The sequence below is a fragment of the Macaca mulatta genome, chromosome 16 (genome assembly GCF_049350105.2).
Source record: "Macaca mulatta isolate MMU2019108-1 chromosome 16, T2T-MMU8v2.0, whole genome shotgun sequence".
In the NCBI taxonomy this organism is placed as follows: domain Eukaryota; kingdom Metazoa; phylum Chordata; class Mammalia; order Primates; family Cercopithecidae; genus Macaca; species Macaca mulatta.
Genome location: NC_133421.1, coordinates 45,962,566 through 45,973,851, shown reverse-complemented (window position 1 = coordinate 45,973,851; position 11,286 = coordinate 45,962,566). Strand labels below are relative to the sequence as shown.

General features: G+C 44.5%; 1 long non-coding RNA gene across 1 annotated transcript; it reads left to right on the top strand.

Annotated features, from left to right (window-relative positions):
• Positions 1–5,903: 5,903 nt before the first annotated feature.
• Positions 5,904–10,914, top strand: LOC106994075 (uncharacterized). Its single transcript, XR_001440510.3, has 3 exons — positions 5,904–6,073; positions 9,083–9,183; positions 10,714–10,914. It is a non-coding gene; the product is annotated as an uncharacterized LOC106994075 (long non-coding RNA).
• Positions 10,915–11,286: the final 372 nt, after the last annotated feature.

The window sequence follows — 11,286 nt, the reverse complement described above, 5'->3', positions numbered from 1 at the left end:
ATCATTGGACATAACTAAATTAAAGAACAAATTTTTGAAGCCTCTTAAGCTCATTTATCCATTGTGCCTGGAGCTGAGGCATTAGATCAGGTGGCAGAAAATATGGGTTAAACCCCACGACTTGGATTAAGTCTACTGGGGGCTCCACTGTAGTAAATTTTGGAATTATGTTTCTCTGTTTAATCAGCTTGTCTTTAGTGTGCCGGACCAGTCAAAGAATCCTGTGTCAAAACTGAGAGAATGAACAAGCCTTCATTGCCATGGCACATTTATATAAAAAGAAAGAGAGTGTTGCAGGAAGTCAGGACCCCAAGCAGAGGGACTGGCTGGAGCCACAGCAGAGGAACATAAATTTGAAGATTTCATGGACATTTATCAGTTCCCAAATAACACTTTTATAATTTCTTATGCCTGTCATACTTTAATCTCTTATTCCTGGTATCTTTGTAAGCTGAGGATGTATGTCACCACAGGACCACTGTGATAACTGTGTTAACTGTACAAATTGATTGTGAAACATGTGTGTTTGAACAATATGAAATCAGTGCACCTTGAAAAAGAACAGAATAACAGCGATTTTTAGGGAACAAGTGAAGACAACCATAAAGTCTTACTGCCTGCGGGGTTGGGCAAAAAAAGCCATATTTTTCTTCTTGCAGGGAGCCTATAAACGGACGTGCAAGTAGGAAGGATATCACTAAATTCTTTTTCTAGCAAGGAATATTAATATTAATACTCTGGGAAAGGAATGCATTCCTGGGGGGAGGTCTATAAACAGCCACCCTGGGACTATCTGTCCTATGCGGTTGAGATAAGGACTGAAATACGCCCTGGTCTCCTGCAGTACCCTCAGGCTTACTAAGGTGGGGAAAAACCCGGCCCTGGTAAATTTGTGATCAGACCAGTTCTCGGCTCTCAAACCCTGTTTTCTCTTAAGATGTTCATCAAGACATTACGTGCACCGCTGAACATAAACCCTTGTCAGGAGTTCTTTTGCCCTTGTCCTGTTTCCTCAGAAGCATGTGATCTTTGTTCTGCTTTTTGCCCTTTAAAGCATGTGATCTTTGTGCCTACTCCCTGTTTATACACCCCCTCCCCTTTTGAAATTCTTAATAAAAACTTGCTGGTTTTGAGGGTCAGGTGAGCATCATGGTCCTACCGATATGTGATGTCACCCCTGGCAGCCCAGCAGTAACATTCCTCTCTTTGTACTCTTTATTTCTCAGCTGGCTGACACTTATGGAAAATAGAACCTACGTTGAAATACTGGGGGCGGGTTCCCCCAATAGTTTTCATGAATCTGTCAGTCAGCTACGGGATCAGAAGGGGGTCAGCTGCTCTGCTGGTCAGCTAGTGGGTCAGAAACCCAAATCTTACTGGTTTAACTTGTTATCCCTTACTGGTTATCCCTTCCCATGTGAAATCCAAAACTGGTGTACTTGAGCAGCAAGCAGCTTTCCTCCTCCAAGTGGTGATTCCGGGACCAGGCTCCTTCCATCTTGTAGTCTTCACTATCTTCAACACGTGGCTTCCAAGACAGCTTGCTTATGTGCTTCATGCCAGCAATAGGAAGGAGAGAGTGGAAGGCTGTGCATGGGGAGCAGGGGAGTTCGGGGGCTCACCCTGGAAGTGGGGTGCATCACTTCTGCTTATATTCCATTAGCTAGAACTCAATTGCTTGGCCGTAGCAAACCAATGGCAAAGAAAGCTAGGAAATGTAAGCTACTGTGTCCTCAGAAAGAAAAAATGAGTCTGCTAAACAGTCAGCCAGCCTCTGCCACTCATATAGAGGCTTGCCTCCCCAGCTGCGGCTAAAGTGAAAAAGATTGACCAGCTAGTTACCAAACTTAGTGATCAAGCACTCCATGGAGTCATCCTCGTAACATGAATGTTCTTCTGAACATTCAGAGCCTATGGAGCAGCAGGGCTGAATTTGGAGCAGCTTTTGCAATAGGAGAAAAAAAACACAAAACTTAGATACAAAAGATGGATCAACATTTCTGAGAACCTGTAATACAAGAAGACTTAAGTTTTCTTCAAGTTGGAAAGAAGAAAATGTTATCATAATCAAATGGGATTTTCCCTACATCTGAACATGCCAAGAGGCTTTTTACCCTAGGAAGTCTCTACTTGTTAACATTTCAGATACTGTGATTGAATGAGGAATTCCAGATAGTTCTGTGAGGATTGGGGGAAGAAGAAAAGAGGATGCCAGTCCTTGTTCCTAGGCCAAGACCTGAGCCCTGTAATATTAATATTTGGATCTAAAATCTGGTAAATGGGAGTGTGTAAAGAAGAGTCATAAACAGTGTCATGTGAAGGAGAGAGGCTGGGATTTGAAATCAGAAAAACTTGGGGAATTAAGTTGTGTAAACCTGGGCAAGCTACTCTCTCTTCCGGTGTGAAATGAAAACAACCTCTGACAATGTTTTTGATCTTTAAAAGTTGGGGGGTAAAATCTAGCACATAGAAGGAATTGGCCCAGTATATGCCAGTTCCTTTCTCCCTGCCCCGTTTGTCTCTGTCATTCAAAGTGGCTACCATTCTTTAGAAGTCTTAATTATTAGGCGGAAGAAGGTGTTTCCCTTGGCTTAGAAAGCTTGTTTGAAAATACTTAATGCTAAACACAGGTCTATAGAATCCAGAATTGTCAGCTTCCTATTGTGGCTTAAGCTTCCAAATACCTGTGTCATGAGCCAGGACGCACATGCTGGGAGGGAAGACGTAAATGTCAGCCCATCTCTGCCCATCTGTGTTGTCATCAAAGGAAACTTCCCCCAGCAACATGATGTTGGGGTTAACTTGTCCTCGGTCATGCAGCTACTAAGATGGAGTCAGGATCTGAGTCCAGGTGATCTGGCTCCTGAGCTCAGATTCTTAGGCTTACCTGCTACACTATCTAGATCTGGTACAAGATGAAGAGGTGTAGGTGGAAGGATGCATACTTACTGTGGTGTCTAGCTATCTCTTGCAGGCCCCTCCCAGAAACCCAGGTCTTGGTCTCATGCTCTAGTTTCAGAGCATAAGGAGCAGTGGAACTGATATTTGGAAGAGCTGAGTACTCACAAGCCATTGCTGATAATGACCCTCTCATGTTGTAAAGGCTCTCACTGGGAGCAGAAGCCCTTTGGGTGGTGACAGTCCCCTGTAGATAATTGCTATGCTCTTTGTCACCTTGTGAGGAAATTATGTAAGACTGTGATTTTTTTGACCCTCCCCTGGCTAATCACTCTATAGGCAGAATTGGTCACATACGAAGCTTCCTGATTTCCATACGGAAATCATGAGCCCACACAGAGCTATGGAAGTGACAGTAATACCAGCTTCAGCCTTGGAGTCTCTTCATGGTTCAGTTTACAATATCCAGCAGAATAAAATAGGGACAGGTTCTGAGTTTTATCTTGAGATATTTCCTTAATGAAATGATACAGTTTGCATGAGCTGTCTGTAGGTGCCCCGCTCTAGGGAATAGAAACACACGCATCCCCTTTCACAGAAATCCACAAGAATAGTAGCTGCTAGTGTTGAGGGCTCTGCGCCAGGAGTATGTACGTGTACATATATGGTAATTTGGTCTGTCCAACATTGAAGTAGGAATTATACTCCCCACTTTACAGAAAAGAGAAGTGAGGCTCAGAAAGGGAAGTTAATTTTCCCAAGGTCACACAGCGCAAGTAGTGGAGCCAGATGCAAACCAGACCTGTCACACTCCGGGGTCCTCACTCTCAGCCACTGTGCTGTACTTGGATCAGGCTTCTTTTCACAAGCTCGAAACGGCTTTAGTAAACAGCCAGCAATAAGGGCCACATACTGTTCCTCAACTCACTGAAATCCAAAGTAACAGTTTTGGGTGGATGGCACCTATTTTTAATCTGATTGAGCACTCAGAAGCCTCTAGAGCGAGTTGCTTTGCTCAAAGCAGTTATTCTACGCTAATGAAATCGTGATGATGAGTGCCACACTCGATACAGCAGAATTCTCTGACCTCAAAAGCTCATTTATCTGTACCCAGAGATGAGTCCAAATTATTTTCTAAGAATTTGGATGTAGCCTGACAGTCATGTGTACTAGTTTAGACCACTGTCTTTGGAGTTTGATTGTGGTTCTGCATTTAACTATTATTTCGGGCTACTAAAACTCTCCGTGGCTTAGTCTCCTCAACTGTAACATGGCAATAATAATGCCTATCTGTATGGAAAGCCATGTGAGTGTCTTCCTAATTACAACGGCTCTCTGAATTCTCCTCATCCTCCCAAAACACACATTATTGAGGGCAGTAAGTGCCCATGATTGAGCGCTGAGGACGAAAGATCAGCAAGACCCCATGCTAGCCATCAAGATACAGGAGAGAAATGTAAAATCATCATAATAATTAATTAAAATAGAGTCTGATAAGCCCTATGACAAGATAAGTACTAAGAGAATGTTACTCTCCTGGGGTGGAGGTTGTGTAAAGTTTTGGAGGTGACATTTAGGCTGGGTCTTGTTAGATAAGAAGGATTTGCAGAAAAGGTCACTTGTTTGCCCAAAGGACCTCTAACTAGTAGCGTTTCAGGAACTGTGATACATGAAGTAGAACAGAGGGGGTCTCTCCCTGTAGCCTCAGAATTAGGAACCAGAAGTGAAACAGCAACTACTTTAGACTTACAAGTGAAGTCTAAAGTTGACTTCACTTTAGAAAGTGGCCCAGGGGGACTATCACAAGGTTGCAAACTTATCCCACTACCCTCTACCAGCCCAGGTATCCTCCTTGTCTCACATTATATATCTTTTGGGACACAGGACACATGGCCAAAGGTTATACATGTCTCCAGCTTCCTTGCCATTGGAGAGGGAAGAGGGCATATTTCTCCCTACCCGACACCACCCCCACTCCCTCCAAAAAAAAACCCACAAGGGTAGTGTGTTTAAGAAAATCATTCGTCTAGATTAGGAGTGCTACAAGGAGGGGGAAATGAAACCTCACTCCCCAGCAGGTTGGTTACTATGGTCCCACCCCCACTCCCACCCCAGAACTGCAGGATGAGAGATATCCTAGAAGAGTTTAATATGCATAACTTGAGTTTGGGTTCTCAGAAATGAAGCTGGATGAGAGGAAGCAGAGCTTTATCTCAAGAAAATTACATAGCTCCTATAGGCAAAGACCATCACTGCCTAGGTGCCCAGAAGCAGAGAGAATCAGACCAAGGCAGTGGGAGACTGAGGTCACCTCTGTACCACCAGCAGGTGATAAGGAACATCCCTGCCTGTACTGTACTGCTTTTCCCTACCCTCATTTCCAGAGGTGCTAACCAGACCTGTCACACTCCGGGGTCCTCACTCTCAGCCACTGTGCTGTACTTGGATCAGGCCTGGAAGTTGGGGGTGGGTGGGTCGGGGGAAGAAGGGAAAGAGCAGACTGCACCCTTGCTACCTGGCACCTAGCTCTCAGACTGTAATTTCTCTTTGGGATGCTCTCATGCCGAGCCCATGTCTGGCCCATAGCAGACATTCAATACTTATGTTCAATACTTATGCCAGCCCTTTTCTCAGTCACTCACAGCTTTTTTGATTTAGGAATCTTTTTCATTATTTATTTATTTATTTATTTATTTTTTAATTTTGTAGAGACAGGGTCTTGCTCTTGTAACCCAGGCTGGTCTTGAACTCCTGGGTTCAAGTGAACCTCCTGCCCCGGCCTCCCAAAGTGCTGGGATTACAGATGTGAGCCACTGCACCCGGCCTGGTGTAGTAGTCCTATCTGTCTGTCAGAGGAGGGTGTTACCTTGGCTCAGAGCCTTGCTTAGGTAACGTGGAAGGACCCAGGGTACACAAGGTAGGTGGCTGTTCTCCGGAAATGTCAGTTTCTGGGCAGGGCTTAGGTGTCTGCAGTCCCTAGTCCCACCCCTGGCCTTGCATTCCAGCTCAGCAGGTGGAAGGTATAAATTTCAGCTGCTCTCAGCCCTGCTGTGATTTCTAAAGCCTTCTAACAGCAACATGAAGTTGGCAGCCTTCCTCCTCCTTGTGATCCTCATCATCTTCAGCCTAGAGGTACAAAGGCTTCAGGCTGCAGTGAGACCGTTGCGACTTTTGGGTAAGTCCAGGCAAAAAGTAGCCCAGTTCATTTTTCCTTGAATGAGGGGGCCAGAAAGTAGGACATCAGGGACCAGTGGGTGCTGGGAAGGAGAGGGGAAGAAAGGAGAGAGGAAAAGGTCTTAAAGGGCTACTGCAGGGACCCTCCAGTGCTACTCAGCTCCCCAGAGCAGAATCTCTTTTCTTCTACCTCCACTTTCCCCCACTCCTTTCCCTGGGTCACCGCTCCATTTGGACTCTCTGTACCTCCCCTCTTACCCCCTCATCAGCCACCCTCTGACTCCTGCCATCTCCCTCTCCATAAGCTTCTTCCTCTCTTGCTACGAATAAATTGGATCACCTAGAGAAAATATTTTCTTAATCATGTTAAACATTAATCATCTCAATCTCTTCTTTTCCTTTTACCAACATTCTCAAAGGAGTAATCTTAGTTCTCTGTCCTTACTTCCCAATAAGTCATTCCTTGACCCCTTGAAGATGGCCTACAGCCTCCAGCCCTGCCCCATCACTCTCCTGAAACTTCTCTTCCAGATTCTGTGGACAAATCTCATGACTCCTCAGCCGCCAAGTCTTTAACCTCTGTAGTGTCTGACACTGCTTGCTACCTCCTCAGTTCTCAAACTTTCTTTTCTCCTGCATTATCCTTCATGGTATTTTATTCTTCTCTCTAAACATTATTGGATTCAGTTATTACTTTCTTTTCTTCTTCGCTCTCCTTCCCTCAACATTAAACTGGTTGCCAAATACTGTCCATTCTCTGAAAGTGTCTCTTGCATATGTTCTTTCGTTCCCCTGCCATCTCCCATTGTCACGCAGTATTTCCAGCCCCGATGACCTCATGTTTGGGCCATGCCAGGAGCTTCCTAACAGCTCTCCCTGCCCCTGTCTTTCTGCTGCAGTTTGCTTGCTTGTTGCATTCTGTTCCATTCTAGGCTCTCCTACCAGAATAATCTTCCTAATTAAACATCAATCACATCCCTGTCTTGATCTATCAAATGAAATCCAAACTCCTAAGGCCCTCAAGATCTGCACCCCCCACGCCCCGTAACTTTATCGATACCCTACTTACTTTTCCTGCTTCATTTCCAGCTATTCCCTAACACTTACCCAGCCCTCCATTTGCCACTCCTCCTGTGTTCCTTGTATTTCAGGGTGAGGAGTGAAGTGGATGAGGTACCCAGGGTGCAAACATTAAACGGGTACTCACCGCCAGCATTGTGCAAGGGCCTCCTGGAATCGCATGCCCTAGGCACCTCACTTGCCTCACCCTAATCCTGGCCCTGCATTTCCCCTTGTGAATTGTTGTTAGTAATTCTTTTTTCTTCTCACAACACTCCACCCATGCCCCTCAGTTCTGACTTAAAAAGATTCCTGCACTTCAAAACTCACCTTTTCTGATTAATCTAATTGGAAGTAATGTCATATTCTCTGAGCCTTTTTTTTTTTTTTTTTTTTTTGGCAGGATCTTGCTTTGCTTTGTTGCCCAGACCAGAGTGCAGTGGCACAATCATGGCTTACTGCAGCCTAAATCTCCTGGGCTCAAGTGATCCTCCTATCTCAGTCCCCCAAGTAGCTAGGACCACAGGCATGTGCCACTAAGCCCGGCTAATTAAAAAAAAAATCAAAAACTGTAGAGACTGGGTCTCAAACTTCTGTGCTCAAGCGATCCTCCCACTTCAGCCTCCCAAAGTGCAGAGATTACAGGCATGAGCAACCACGCCCAGCTGAGACTCTTCAATTCTTCAAATATACCACTCTTAGGACACTTGTTACATATTGCTTTGTTTTTAGTACTTTGAATATGTCTTATCCATATTGTTAGACTCTAAGCTGTTTGTCTTACATCTTTGTATTTGCTGAATAATTTCCTCTGTTTTATACATAGTAAGAAATCAACAGATATATACTTAATAAGTAGATATTATTGATTTAATAAGTCAAACTGCTGTGAGTGGTGAAGAGGGATCTTCAGCCTGCTCACCACAAATCAACAAAAGCTACGGGAAGCATGGGGGGATGGTATTGATTTTCTCTGAGGTCTACAACTACATTGAAGATATCCCACCAGGTCCCCTTCTTACACCCCTCAGATACTGCTAATCAGTCCTAGCACTCATTCTCTTTGAACCTGGACAAGGTGTCTGACCCTTCTCAAAACAGCATCAGACAGCCACCTCCATTGACTGAAGTTGACAATGGAGAATAAAACTCATTACCCCTGCTGACTCCAGGGGCCTCTTTTTACAGATGAGAAAAGTCCCAGAAAGATCCAGAGACATAATCAGGTAAAGAAATTCCTGCTAACAGCTGAGTAGCCAATCAAAGTACAGTACATATTCATCCAGAGTTCTGAGTATGTTTTCCTAGAAGCCTGTGCGATCCTAACCAACTCTTTGAACCTACTTCATTGGTCCTCAAAGAGCTTGATGTTCTGGGAACTTGGGAGCCTCCAATCAGGTCCGGAATGACTCCTTGAAATTTGGAGATATGTACTTATGTCAGGATGAGCTTCACCACGTGGGATAGCAGAAGGTGCTCAGACCGAGGAGCCAGGCAAATTTCAGTTGAATCTCACTTCTGTACCCACTGGCTAGCAAGTCACCTCTTTGAGCCCCAACTGCCACACCTGTAAAGTGGGCCTAGTAAGACTCACTGCATGGGGTGACTGCAAGGGACTCCCGATGACACGTGGTAAGTGTGAGTCTCTTCTTCTCCACTCTATTCCCTGCAGAGTGGGGAGTGAAGACGTTTAAGTGGGCTTCTTTGCACTTCCCCTCCACAAACACAATTATCCCCATCTCTAAAGTAGACCTTACTTTTTTGAGATCATGTGAATGCATTGCCTTTAACTGGAATGTATAAGATGTTAATGATATTATTCTGCAAGTAATAAATCATATTGCATAATGAATGAAAAGAAAAATGTAGAACTGACTTCTTAATCAAGGACTGTTCTTGTCGCATCTGTCTCAAAAGTATGGTGGTTTTCAGCACATCTGTTCTTCCATAGGTACCTGCGTCGAGCTCTGCACAGGTGACTGGGACTGCAATCCCGGAGAGCACTGTGTCAGCAATGGGTGTGGTCATGAGTGTGTTGCAGAGTAAGGACAGGTAAAAACACCCGGCCCTCTCTGCTTTCCCAAACGTTGTTCAGTCTAGGTAGGTTGTGCACTGAGCCTCAGTGGGACTTTCCAGAAATGAGTAGGACAGAAACCTGTCTCCCTCTTCCCCCAACCTTCCCAAGAAAAAGATGCATCCATCACAAGATGGTGGTTTCCAGACCTTTAAAATAATTCCCTAACCCAGTATGTCCTGGAGCAAAATCAGACTATTTATTTAAGCAAAATGATAAAAATCACACATAATCCCCCACCTCAAAACAATGTCTGCTTAACACTTTGGTGCATATTTTAAACATACACAAATATATAATATTTATATAAAAATGAGATAATCTTGTGCCTTTTTTTTTTTGAGACGGAGTCTTGCTCTGTCACCCCAGGCTGGAGTGCAGTGGCATGATCTCAGCTCACTGCAAGCTCTGCCTCCTGAGTTCACGCCATTCTCCAGCCTCAGCCTCCTGAGTAGCTGGGACTACAGGCGCCAGCCACCGTGCCCGGCTAATATTTTTGTATTTTTAGTAGAGACGGGGTTTCACTGTGGTCTTGATCTCCTGACCTCATGATCCGCCCACCTCGGCCTCCTAAAGTGCTGGGATTACAGGCCTGAGCCACCGTGCCCAGCCTCAAACAACTTTAATGTCAATACTAATGCTTCTATCCCATCATCTTTGATAGAAGTTCATCATCTATGCTCAGATACTTAGCAACCTTTAGTAATACATGTTTAAGATATTTCTTATTTTGATATTATGAATAGGACTGTAACAAGTACTAAACTGTATACATATTTGTCCTTGGGACAAATTCTAAGATGTAAAATTGATGACCAAAGAGTATGTTCATTGGCCGGGTGCGGTGGCTCATGCCTGTAATCCCAGCATTTGGGAGGCTGAGGCGGGAGGATCACGAGGTCAGGAGATGAGACCATCCTGGCTAACACGGTGAAAACCTGCCTCTACTAAAAATACGAAAAAATAAATAAATAAATTAGCCGGTCATGGTGGCGGGCACCTGTAGTCTCAGCTACTCAGGAGACTGAGGCCGGAGAATGGTGTGAACCCGGGAGGTGGAGCTTGCAGTGAGCCGAGATTGCACCACTGCACTCCATCCTAGAAAAGTATGTTCATTTTAACCCTGTGATGTACACTGCCATGTTGACTTATGAGAACCCCTTTTCTGTGAAAATGTCTCGGGGGCCTCACAGGATAATTTATTTGTTTTCAGTAGCCATTAGTTGAAAAATGCGTAATAAAAAGCTACCATAATTCAGTTTTGATTATAAACTAAGTTGCACTAAACACAAAAGAATCAGCACACACTTTAAATAAAAACCCTTTGTGTTCAGAATGTATTATTTGGCCAATCCACCTGCAATCCTTGGGGTGCTTAGGGCCTGGCTGGCTCTTTGCAGGTGTGATTGATTTCCCAAATCAGGAACTGTTGCCTCTTGATTGTATTCTGTGGACCCAGGTCCCCAAACCAGCAGGTCTGGGGCATAATTTTTTTGTCTTTTTCTCAGATGAAGAGTTATCTTAAGGATCATCTTTCTCTAAGATAGGCATCCCTTCTTGGAGTTCCTATCTTCCAAGATGTGACTGTTTGGAGTACTTTGACTAAGAAGATGGATGAAAATGGCGAGCCTGTGGATAGGGACTACAGGGGATATGGGAGGCAGGGAAGAGGGGTTGTTTCTTTTAATAAATCATCACTGTTAAAAGCACTCATACTATTTGAGTTATTTGGTTAAAGGTGAGGAGGAGGGGGGAGAAGGACAGATGAAATTTGTTGCGTACTGACTATCAACAAGGACCATGTTAAATTCTCCCTAGACATTATCTAAGTATCCTTAACAATCTTTTGACTGCACTTCTTTTTTTTTTTTTTTTTTTTTTGAGACAGAGTCTGGCTCTGTCGCCCAGGCTGGGGTGCAGTGGCCAGATCTCAGCTCACTGCAAGCTCCGCCTCCTGGGTTTACGCCATTCTCCTGCCTCAGCCTCCCGAGTAGCTGGAACTACAGGCGCCCGCCACCTTGCCCGGCTAGTTTTTTGTGTTTTTTAGCAGAAACGGGGTTTCACCATGTTAGCCAGGATGG